Source organism: Amblyomma maculatum, chromosome 10 (genome assembly GCF_055883805.1).
Source record: "Amblyomma maculatum isolate TAMU_Amacu chromosome 10, ASM5588380v1, whole genome shotgun sequence".
In the NCBI taxonomy this organism is placed as follows: domain Eukaryota; kingdom Metazoa; phylum Arthropoda; class Arachnida; order Ixodida; family Ixodidae; genus Amblyomma; species Amblyomma maculatum.
In genome coordinates this window covers 130,217,269-130,229,718 of record NC_139353.1, presented here as the reverse complement: position 1 = coordinate 130,229,718, position 12,450 = coordinate 130,217,269, and the positions used below count along the sequence as shown (strand labels likewise).

At 44.2% G+C, this 12,450-nt stretch overlaps 1 long non-coding RNA gene across 1 annotated transcript; it reads left to right on the top strand.

The window, feature by feature from the left end:
• Positions 1-8,903: 8,903 nt before the first annotated feature.
• LOC146177460 (uncharacterized) lies at positions 8,904-11,972 on the top strand. The gene is made up of 5 exons (XR_014701321.1): positions 8,904-9,081; positions 9,162-9,241; positions 10,270-10,456; positions 11,089-11,199; positions 11,904-11,972. It is a non-coding gene; the product is annotated as an uncharacterized LOC146177460 (long non-coding RNA).
• The last annotated feature ends 478 nt before the right edge of the window (positions 11,973-12,450 follow it).

The window sequence follows — 12,450 nt, the reverse complement described above, 5'->3', positions numbered from 1 at the left end:
AGATTGCTCCTTCATGGCGAGTTCAGCCAGCGCCACTCCCTCTGGCCACTGTTAAAATGATTACCTGAGTGGCAGCACCTTCGCCTCAGCCTCCAACGGCTTCCTAGTGTGACTGAGAATAACAGACACCTGTGCGAGTTGTTCACTTAAGTGGACGTTGTGAACGGTGTGTTGGCGTTTCCTTGACTGACTCGACATCGTTGCGTGTGCACCGGTAGAAGTTCTTGTACATACGTTGAGGGTAGGCAGCGCTAAAAGACAAGGCCATAAAAAGTACACAATCGAGCTCTCGTTTGTGTACTTCTCATGTCCTCGTCTTTTTAGAGCTGTCTAACCTCAGTGGATTACCAACTTGCCCAAGCGTCTGTTTTGTACATACGTGCTTTATCGCGCTCCTGCCCTGCGGAATATTTCTGCCTTGATATGGCAGCCCTGACGGGTATGCATGATACCTAGTCTTGTGTCCTTCTGGGAGCAAAATATAATAGTAAGCATTGTTGTATTTGTCTGTTTGGGCGGAAATTCCCGTTTTGTTTCGTTTTCCGTCTTAAACGCGTCGAGCCGGTAGTCAAGAGTGCTTGAGGGTGCTATAGAAAAAAGGGGCGTACTAGAGCAGGTATACTATTGTAAGGACTTGTTACGTTTGTCATTTGCATGATGATACGCCTGCTTTGAAACCATGCATTACTAGTGCAAAGTCAGTGATGTACCTGCGTTAAAAGTTGCCGAGCACAACTCGCGCACTCTGTGCTAGTCTTCTCATATGTCTGCACTGATGTGTGCTCTCAGTGGAGATAGCTTTTCGGCATTTTTATTCAGTTAAGCAATCTCAGGAATAATTATATTTTTTGTTGCCGCGCATACAGTTAACATCTGCAGCCATTCGCAACCTTTTTGCCTGATTGTGTAACTGGGTGCACGCAATTAGGCTGAACTGATCGCTTTTTTTTAAGCTGCAATCTATGAGAAAAAGTGTTGTGCGCACACCCCAGCTGCTTTTTGTCTCGCCAGATGTTTCTGAAGCGTGTTTTTGTGGCTTTCAAGCAAACAGTGGCATGCCCCCGGGGGGTGAAATTCAATTAGCTTTTTATTCACCATAGTTTCAACTTGACTGTTTCCTGTGGAAAATTACTTTTGTGATTTATACATCACTGTCATGAAGGAAAATTATCAACGTCTTGGTGTCCTATCAAACAAAATTCCATTCTTACGGCCCTGCCTCTTCTTCAGCTTGCCCTTCATTCGTGCTAACTAATTTTGCTTGGGCGTAAGGGGCTTTTTTTGCTGAAATACAAGTCCACAGTCCCGAGCATAAAATTCGGGAATACGCTCTAACTATCGAACTGTTGTTACATCTTTCCGATCAATAATTAGGAAGTACTTCATAGATTTGTTACCTCATGCGGCTTGTACATTTGCGCGTGAAATAAAAAACCGTCGCATTTATGGGCGGAATGCATGAGAACATTTCGAGTGCCGAAGAGTGGGGCCTAAAACTTTCGCTACCACTTTTCATGTTGCGTGTGCTCTCTGTATCTTGTATTTTCTCCCTTTCTGTATTCTCATTATTTTATTCTTGTGTTATGAATGCTCTTTCTGTGTCCAGAAACTTCGTGCTGAGCCCGGCCTTGTAGTTATCCCGTGTAGGTAGTTTTTATTTTACATTTTCATCATCATCATCATCATCAGCCTGATTATACCCAGTCGAAAAGGACGACAGAAATTTCTGTAGTACTACAGAAATTTCTATCGCGCTACAGAAATGTTTGATGTTACTACAGATATTTCTGTCGCGACAACAGAACTTTTGTTGTTACGTCAGAACATTGTGTCATTACGACACAACATTGTGTTGTAACAACAGAACGTCGTGTTGTTACGTCAGAGCGTTTTGTTGTTGCGACAGAACGTTGCGTTGTTACGTCAAAACTTTGTGTTGTCGCAACAGACAACGGAAAGTTTTGACGTAACGACACAACGTTCTGTCTGTTGCGACAACAAAACTTTGTGATGTCGCCGCAGACAACACAATGTTTTGACGTACCATCACAACGTTCTGTCGCAACAACAAAATGTTCTAACGTAACACAACCTTCTGACGTAATTTTCGCGACAACCCAGGGTATGTAGGTAATAGCGGGGTCAGGTAGCGAGGTTACAAGAAAAATTCTATAATGTGTTCTGCAGTGGCAAGCAATTTTTTTTTTCGCGCATGTAGAACCGCCCATATTTTTCTTGTCCCAAATAAAACATTAGGTTTTTCTTTGTTGCGTATCAACATGTTTATTTCAGTTCAAAATACAAAATTCGTAATAAGACACTGAACAGTGTTACAGACAGTTCCATGTAGAGGCTAATTTTTTACCAGCCGTATTTTTTTTTCTGCGCGACTACCTCTCTGCCCTCAGCCGCCTTCGAACAACCTTAAAATCAACTCATTGTGCCAAAACAGAGCGCGCCTTGAGTGTCTATCTGCTGCCGTGCATGCATACCGCTAATTGCGCCATTCGCGCGCACATCAAGTAGCATCACGGGCGATTGCCGGCGCAGTCGCGACCGCAACACTCATGTTTCGTTCCATGTAGGGATTAGCTTCTCGATGAGTGCGAATAAGTTCCACAGGAACAATCGCAAAGCTACTTCTGTTTTATCTCAATCCTTAGACAACCGGATGAATAAATCTTTCTCACCTGTGAAATCTGCTTCCAAATTTGTAGCGATCTCTTCAAATGATCTATCCTTGTTCTCACGTCGATGATAAATTCCATCCTTTATGCACAACAAAAGATTTGACTCTCGTGGAGCAACCTGATATCACACGTTCTTGGCCAAAAACGAGGACGCCATATGCTTGCACAAGTAACTTCCCCGCACGTCTCCAGCACTCGCGCGCAGTCCTTGCTGGATCGCGCCCAGCTCGGCGGGACCGACGCTACAGACAAGGCCGATGCACGGGCAGTCTCAGGGAAAAATGGGGCTTTCTGTATATTTTAGTGCGGTAGAAGGACACGCTAATTTCAGTACGATAATGGTACGGCGTTTGAAGGGAACTGATTTTCCACTGTAGCCTGCCCACCTACACGCATTAGCTCGCTACAAGGCACACATTCCTCCGCGGTGGACAACGGGACGAAGAGACAAGTTTTGCAAACTACGTTTGGGAGTGCTTGCAGGCAAACCGCTTCTCTGGAGGATCGGATTCGGGAACTGGCCAGCAACCGGTTTCCGCCCCTCTCACGCGCACGCCTCCCCCCACTTCCCCTTCCGACCAGATGGCTGGATAGGTCTCTTCGCTGCTAGGAGAGAGGGTGGGTCTTCGCTCCGGCTGAGTGTTCCTTGTATGCGGCAGCCTGTGTGGCGTTTGTGGCGGTGCTGTGCCGCCATTTCATACCTATCCGTATTGGCAAGCTCTGATAAGTTGAGACAATGGGCGGCGGGCATCATGCTATTGTACACTTTCCACGTGACTGACTGATTTTATACCATTATAACCTGCCCTGTCCTTTCTTTCGTATGTCCCTTCTTTTATTTCCGATCCCTGTCTTCTCGTTGTCCTTTCTATTCCTTACCGCAGCTCGGGCGCCGCTGCATTTCATGGCAGATACCGTGGCTGGCAAAAGTCGATTTGTTTTTGTACTATTTAATAGTTAACTACGGCCTCGCGACAGGCAGTGCGTGTGATGGTTACATGCGGTGCTGTGGAAACGTTGAACCGCTTGCTCCTTCACCTTACCGTGTTCGTCGAACCACGCTGATGTTACAATTATGACATTTTCGGTCGAATTTACTGTCTGGACCCTTCTCTGTCTGTTTTGACTTAAAATGATTCGATATTGCATCTTTATATCGGTTCAGAGCCTCAGATTTGATTGGACTTCGCGACTGCGCTGTCAGACACTTTCTTTATGGCCAAATAATAAAACGATGTATTGATATGAAGAAGTCAATTAGGATTAAGGTGTAATGCATGATCGTCGAAGATTTTAGCACTCGGCGAAAGCGAACCATGATCGATAGGGCAGCAGAAACGGCACTAAATTTGACTAACATCATCATCCGTCACGCAACGAGACGCTGCCGGTTGAGGCAGCAGACCTCGGCATTCTGAAAGAAAAAATTAAACTACTCGCTACGAGAAACAACCAGCATGCAAGAGACAAGAAAGCATGCAAGGAAGATAGACCACCCAGAGGCAGCGCCTAGCACCACATATCTCGTAACGAAATTACATCCCTAAACAGCACGAAGCACAAACTACACTATGGATCCGTATTAAATTAGCGTTAAGTGCACGTACGCGATGCATTTCACCCTTGCCCACACGGCGTGAAAATGAAACACTCAATAGAGCAGGGAGGGTGTCTTAATCGCTTTATCTCTATCTGCTAGTCATCCCTAACTCTCATACGCGCTCACGTCCAAAGGCCATTTGCGACATTTGCGAACAATGCTAGGCGAACTCATAGAAGCGCGCGTTTAGCCTCTTGTGTCAGAAACCGTTCGGCGGCACAGCTCAATGGATCCATGAACCATCAAATCTCAAGGACCACAGCTGCATGCAGTACACGTGACGCGGTGGCTGTGTGCGCACCCATCGCTGTACCCCTCGCGCGTTTACAATATTTGCTTAGAAGAGGCAGCTCAAATAGGAAAAAAAAAATAGCCACCGGCATTCCAAGCCACGTTTACTGCTGGCAGGGAGGTACGAGACAGGACTGCAAGACAGCAAGGCGACACGGTCGTCTGCGCGGCACTCTGAAGAAAATAAGGACCTTTTAAGCGGTGCATCAAAGTAAAAAAAGAAAAAAAGTCCGCTTGTTCAAACGAAGCAATCAGGAGAAGGCCCAAAATGCGCCGACTAAAACCTGATCGCTTATTCTGCATAGAGCAAAATTTGAAGGATAAAAGGTGGTTGAAAAGAGCAAAAAAGGAGAAAAAATTTAAAATGAGCCAAATGGCCAAAAACCTGTACAGACACGGTGATCAATGGCACAAGATACCCGCCGACCCGACACTCCGGGCCTGCTCAAAACGAGCGTCGACAGCGGCACTAAGCAAAAGACGCTGCCGGCCGAGTGAAGGCTGGGGAACGTGACAAACGAGGTAGGGACATGGAAGGGGACTGATGGCCCCAGAAAGGAAAGGAAAAGGATAGTTGCGGGGCGGCAGACAAAGCTGTTTTCTGCTGTGTATTTTCTTTACCTGGGCACCCCCACAAAGGTGAGTGGGGTTAAACGACAAGAAGCGTTACTGGTAAAGTGGGCAGTAGAAAAACTGGCCGGAGCTCGAGCGAACTAGGCTGAAGATAAAAAAAAAAAGCGAAATAAAGATGGAAGAAGAGAAAAGGAGAGTTATAACTAAGGCATGGAAGAAATCAAATTTCCAGATATATAAAATCGCTGTGAGCAAGGTTGATGAAATGGTCGCTACATTATGTAGAAGTTCTGCTGTGCCTTCATCATGGTCGCCCTGAGAATGAATCTTTAGATACGCGTAGCCCATGCGAAAATAAATGTTGTTGAACAAACGATCGCCCAACAAGGTCAAGGCAATGTGTGTTGAAAATTCAGCCTCAGGCAATAACCTAACTTATTGCTTTTCTCGGGTACCCTTAGGCGAAATAGATCGTTCACGTGCCTCCTAATACAGCTCCCCCATTATAAGATTGCCATAGCTTACAGTTATGCTGTTGATCACATTCAGGCCACAGTCAGTCAAAGGGCTCTGATGTGTCGGGGGCAGTGGTCTAGCGGAATTTGATATAAATTTACCTTCCTGTAAAGACATTTGTGACAGTCCTGCCCCAGGAAGAGAATTATCACTCCGGTTTGTTGTTTGATTGAGTCATTGGCATAGCCCACAAAAGTAGGAATGGTGCGGCTTCCGAAGTATTGCAGAATCGAGTGTTGCAAAAAAGAGGGTTTTAAAGAATATACATGACGGCGGAAAAAACAGACTGTAAAAGAATTATGAACTTTTTAACAAAAAAGTAAATTACAAAATACAGAATACAAACTCTTTCATTGACGCACTTCACTCGAAAGGATCGCAGTTTCACAACACTTCGCTGGCGCAGTGCACACTTTCAACTAGTTATTAAGGTACACTATCGCCACTGCAGACGCTACGCGCGAACGTTCAAAAACACCACACGCTAAAAAAAAATGAAAAACCTAAACGGCGCCGGGTACAGAGGGAGGGAGTCCGATTCCTCTGGACGCGCACATGCTCACGGCTGGCGGATTGCCTCAGACGAACATCGCGATCGAGATCTAATGTCGAGATAACCGATGCGCGTGATAAAAGGATGGCTGGTGCTAGGCGGGAACTAGCGCCGAAATTAAATAAGACGGACGCTAACTCATAGTCTTAACAAATTTATTTTCGGTCTCAGTCACTAGAAATAATAACGCGATAGCATTTGTTTTCCACATTCCCAGTCGTCAATTTAAACTTCGGTGGATTTAATTGCAGCATGACCTGCAGGGGGACCTCCTAAGCACAGCAATACTGAGACCCTTTTTGACAATTTAAGAGTTAGCAGAAAGAAAGAAAGAAAGAAAGAAAGAAAGAAAGAAAGAAAGAAAGAAAGAAAGAAAGAAAGAAAGAAAGAAAGAAAGAAAGGAAAATAAAAAGCCTCTTCCTTTTTGATTTCAATGAGGTATAAAGCTTATAATATTGCATACCAGCATCTTGTAGGTACTGCGGAGGCAGGATAAAGTAGGCGGTAAAAATTCGATTTTCTTGAATTTACAGATGAAACGATTCGCTTCCTTAAGATTAGCAAGTAAAAATCATTACGCCGGAAATCACTAAGAGTCCTGGCAGGCTGCGGTGGTCAATGACCTCCTGTCGTTAAAGGTCAGCACTAAATCATTGTGGACTTGATCGGTACAGAAGCCGATGCATACGCCTTCTCTTCTATGCACACTCCCCTAGGCTAATTCCCTCACTGTAGACCATAGGTAAATGATGCAAAGATCGATATTTGTAACCGTTGAGGCTGTTTTCATCCCGGCGTTGTGTAGACATAATTTCGTCCATGTTGTTGAATGACCTTCTTGTGCACTGCGATGAGTTTCGGTGAGCAGGGTTTTTCCTTTATTTTTCCCGCATGTTGAATTCTGCTGGGACTCCTTTTGGGAATCGTTCTGAGCTCCCGTGAATGTAGGTTCCAACCACCTTGAATCATAAGCGGGTGTTTTCTACAGTTCATCTTGCTCTCTTGTCAAATTCGTTTGCATCTACATCACGATGTTGTACGCTGAATTCGAAGTGTTTGATATTGTTAAAAAAGCACACTACGAAGTTTTACCTCAAAATCTTTGTCAAAGAAAACGACCCGGCCTCTTTTACCAAAATGTTAAATTGAGTAAACTTCCCGCATAACAATATCGATTGAAGCGTCGGTACGTTGGAAGTAAGAGTCCATATAGAATGGTGATTAGCAGCTTTCGGCAGTTATGAGTAGAAAGTGTACATCACGAACAGTGAGAAAAATGTTGAAGACGAGTGTGCGCTAGCACCACAGGCGATAACATAACGTTTGCGTACAAGTGCTGCAAAGGCATGGCTGATATTTATTTATATCTGAGCTGTGCACCTGTCATTCCGAAGGTTTAGTGACGCCCCTTCACCGCAATACCAGCGGCAGAATTTACAAGCTCCTGATAGTAGATACGTGCTGCCCAAAAAGTGAAACTGGCCTCATAATCGTGTGACGGAGGCCGCTGCTAAACACGAGAAAAAACGTGACAGTGCAGCATGTAGTTACCTGTGCTGCTTCGCGTACATAAGGACGCCGCATCGAATTTGGTCTCTACAATTGCATTATGCCCCTGCTCTTCAGCGGCTGTGTGTATGTGGATGTTACGCGAACAAAAATGAACCCTCGTCTGGAAAAAGGCAGAATTCCCTGAAATGCACGCGCAGTAAAATTGACAGTAGTTAGAAAAATCACGTGATTAAATAAAGGTATCGAGCGAGTCAAGCGAAATTACCGCAGGAATTTGTACTTTATAAAAGGATGGCTAAGCATGCACGGCTCAATGATTTAAGGAAACACAGGTGTATGTTACCGACAAACATCAATTTTTACTTTCTCATTTTGCTTGCCTAACTATTTCCAACTGCCTAAAATATGTTGATTTGTTTACTTGACGATGCATCATGATTGCAATAGTAAAAAGAAGCACAATTAAGACCTTCCAAATAGAGCTCATTCACGATGTGATATTTAAAGACCCCGATAAAATAGAATTGCGTATTCAGAAGCGAAGCTTGGCCTTTTTCACAATTCTTTCGTGCTCCTTACGATAATTAAAGTACAACAATTTTAACTCCATTCACTCCGGAAGGAAATATTCTCGAATGTGTCACAGTTCACCAGCGCTAGCTGAGTGTGTATGGGCGGCCAGTAGAGCCGCCGCCGCCGCTCTCGAATCCGACCATGAGAGAGCCTGTTGCGCCCGTGCCCGGCTCCCATTGTCACAAGCCCGGGGGAGGCTTCCCTGTCTTCTTCTGTTGCTGGGAATGCAAGGCGGCCATTTCCCCTCCACCCTTCATAGCTCTCTCTCCCTCTCCACGAAAAACCAGTTGGCCAAGATGGATGCCGCGTTGGCGGCAGCGGGACGCGAGCGACCATCTGCATTCTCTTCTTTCTCCTCCCCTCTTCCTTCTCCCACTATCCGCACGCTTACAGCACTTACAGTGTCGGTGTCGTTTCCGCCGGCAGTCCACAGCCACCCCCCCCCCCTCCCTCCCTTTTTTGTTTCTTTCTCCGCTTCCTCCTCGTCCACTCAAGTTAGCAAGATGCCGCGTTGTTCGTCCCGCGGATCATGTCAGTGCTGCCCGTGCAGTCGTCTTTCTCCTTCGGTGACTTTATGCTGATCTGCGAAGTTTCTGTTCGTACTCATTTAACACGAGAACGAGCACAAGTGCTATATCATCTGAGAAGCCACAGTGCGAAAGTCCTCACCGCGGGACATTGGAAACTTCGACAGAACGATGTTGAAGATTTTGGGAAGGCGAAGAAAATCCGCGCGGCGCCCACCACATTGCACATATATTTTGATATTACAGGTAAGCGTCTCTTTGCTACGATGTGTTTTGAATTGTATTCTGAAGCGTGAAATGAATCGTATCGCTGCACTTAACCGCAGACGAAGAAATGGAGGGATGGAGCAGAGAGCTTAGCAGGCTGAACCGGAAACGCCATGACGAGCGTGATGCGCGGAAGAAGGTACGTAATGTGATGTTTGTCTATCTTTTCTACTTTTAGTAGCTACGATGACGGATGAAGTTTCTAAACCCTCACTCTTACCCTAAGCAACCACCTTCATCTTGAGTACTGCCTCTAGCCTCCTAGCATGAAAACCACAAAGGCGCCAGACTGCAGTTCGCGAGCAGCAGCCAAGTACGGGCGTTATTAGTCTTGCCTGGAGAACTCGAGCTGTGCTATGTGTCGCAAAATATTGTCGCCAACCTTTCAGATCTTCAATGATAACGCCTTGTAGAGCACGGGTCGATTCTGTATTTTTGTTCATGCTTATCGCGAAACGCGCTTCTTTGGCTGAGCTGCATGTACGCGAAAACTCACGCGAACGCGACGACGACACACATCGCGCGAAGCCTTCGCGCGAACAGAAATGCATGTGTCGATTGGCTCGTCACTCCGACCTGCCGAAATAGAAAATTTTGCTCCTTCCTCGCAATCGCATGCACAATCAGCTAACAGCATGAACGCAAAGCATACGTTACTGCCGTTCTATTCGCACGCGCTCTCTCGCTCTCTCTCTCATTTTTTTTTTTTTTTTTGCAGTGTTGCATCGTGATTGTGCATTTCCGCGTAAATTTCTCGCTTTGTACGAATAATGGTGAATGGGCAAGGATTCTACGAATGTATAATCGCAACAAAAAAAATAAATAAAAGGTCAAGTTAGTATACTCTTATAGCGCAAGTGTAGATCCATTTTATGGCATGCTATCGCAAAACACTTCAATTCTTGCAATTGTGACTTACATATGCAAATAGTTTGCGGTGTACTATACCAGTAACACAGAGCGTCGTCGCCGTTTCGCGTTTCCGTTGATTCACGATTAAAGTATATTCTAAATAACTTGCACTTCGTTGCTTCAAACTTTATCCAGTCAAGTGCTTTTGTCTCTTCAACAACTATAACAAAATGTGTGCTTCTTTTGAATGATGCATAGTCTTATTTATTTAAAGAATCAGCCACATCAATTACATTTACCTTCGTGTTTTTACAGGTCCACCTTGGCCATGGAAATTGTATGAACCAATTCAGTCTCCGATCGGATTCCGACTTCTGCAAGCTGATGTCCGTTTACCTCGGGGGGACTGAAGTACAAGGAGCGTGACAGGAAGCCTTCGTAGCAGAGCCATCTCAAGAGTGTTCCCTCCACCTTACCCTTTTGGAGTGGCATCAGTTGTCAGGTAAACGAAAACACCTTTCCATGAACTGCAGAAGAGATTTCATTTGGTTTTGTGGTGGCTGTATACAATATAATTGTAATTGTATTGTTTTTGGTATTTCAGAAACTGAAGCTGGTGATGGTTTAACTGTGGCTATCAACAAGCTGCAAACCATGCTGCTTAAGGAGCATGGCTGCTGTTTGAAATACAGTGCAGGGGAAGGCTGATGAGACCACACAAAACGGTTTTATCATTATCAATGGATGACTGGCTCAATGTGCGTGTTGGTTGTTAGGCACCAACAATTATGCTAGCAGTTTTGAGTCACTTTCATAGCTGAACTTGGCTAGCACGAAAAAATAAGCCATATTTGCTGCAATATTTAACAACACTAAACAACATGTGTTGCTCGTTTGGAAATGTATACAGCAGTTGCTTGACCATGGTCAGAGCAGTAGTTGTATTTCAGCATGCTAACCCTAGCAACGTTCTATTTTATGCTAAACAGTATTTCAGTAGTAAATCAATGCTTCCAGCTGAGCAATAATTTTCTGGAAAATATGTAAAGTTTTCATCCGAATTGTGATTTTATCGTTTTTGCAAAATCAAATGAATGATTGAATAGAAAATAATTAATGATTTTATTTGTGCAGACACCTGGCTATTGCTGAAGGAGGTGAGCTGCAGCGAAGAAGATGTGGTCAAGCGCTACAAGATGATGCCGCACTACCTGGCACAGAAATGTCTGCGCCTTTTTCTCTAGGGTAAGATTTATAGTGTATTCCTTCCGGTGGGTGACAGAGTAATGTATGCACAGGATTTTTTTTTTTTTTTTGCAGCGGAGTTATGCTTGCTTTCAAGGTGTAGCTAATCAGCGGATGTCACAGGTTGCTCAGTTCTCTAACATAAAAGCTTATAGGCTTATAGTAGGCAATAAAAGCTATTGCAATTTCAGGAGATTTTTCTAGCAGAGAAAGATTTGCATGGGCCGCAGTTATAAGGGCATTACATACTGGCTGTCCTGAGGATATCTGTGTGCAGAATGGTTAGACTAAACACGTATAATCTTTCAGTCATTTTCAATGAGCCTTGTTAAACTCTTTAAACATTTATTTATTGCTCGATATGAAGGCTTACTACTTTGGCATTCTACCACTTACGTTAGAGTTGTGGGCTTTATTTAGGAGAGACGGGCTATGATTTGATAAAATGATAATACAAAAATGGCCTTGTGCTGTCCATTTCCGGTCCGCATAATGAGCACAATGAGGTTTAAAATATTCTTGTGCCTGTCACTACAACATTCTCCATTGCCAATGTCTATGGAAAACCACAAAATAATTCTTTCATTTTTCAGTTACCTTCAAAATAACCAGCATCAATTTTTCTTCATCGAAACCACTTTTTTTGTTTAAAAATGCATTTTAAATAGGTGTTTAATTGAAATCTGCATCTTTTTGTCATTCAGGTGTTCCCGTTCAAGCGCCTTTTGGAAATACAGCTTTATGGATTCCAAATAAAGGCGGCTTCTCACAGGTGTTGTTTCGCATGTCTTCGGCATGCTTGCACATTTTTTTTGTGCAGAGCTGCTAGGTCTATGCCTGCAAAATAGCCCAATTAATGACTATGATCCCATGAGACTAATTTTTCCCACTTGGCTGTGGTTGCATTTTGCACGTGTGAATATTCTCACAATAGGAGAGAAGAAAGTCACAACAGTATGTGAAATGAACATGCGCCCTCGGACTACAGAACATCAGAGTACGGAATGTCAGATTGCAGAGCATCAGAATGCATGCCGTCACAGTATAGAACAACAGACTACAAAACGTCAAAATACAGAACTACAGACAATGAACGTCACAATATAGAACTACAAACAATGAACGTCACAATATAGAACTACAGACAGTGAACGTCACAATACAGAACTACAGACAATGAACGTCACAATACAAAACTACAAACAACGAACGTCAGACAACAGGTCAAAAATACGACAAGACTACAGACCA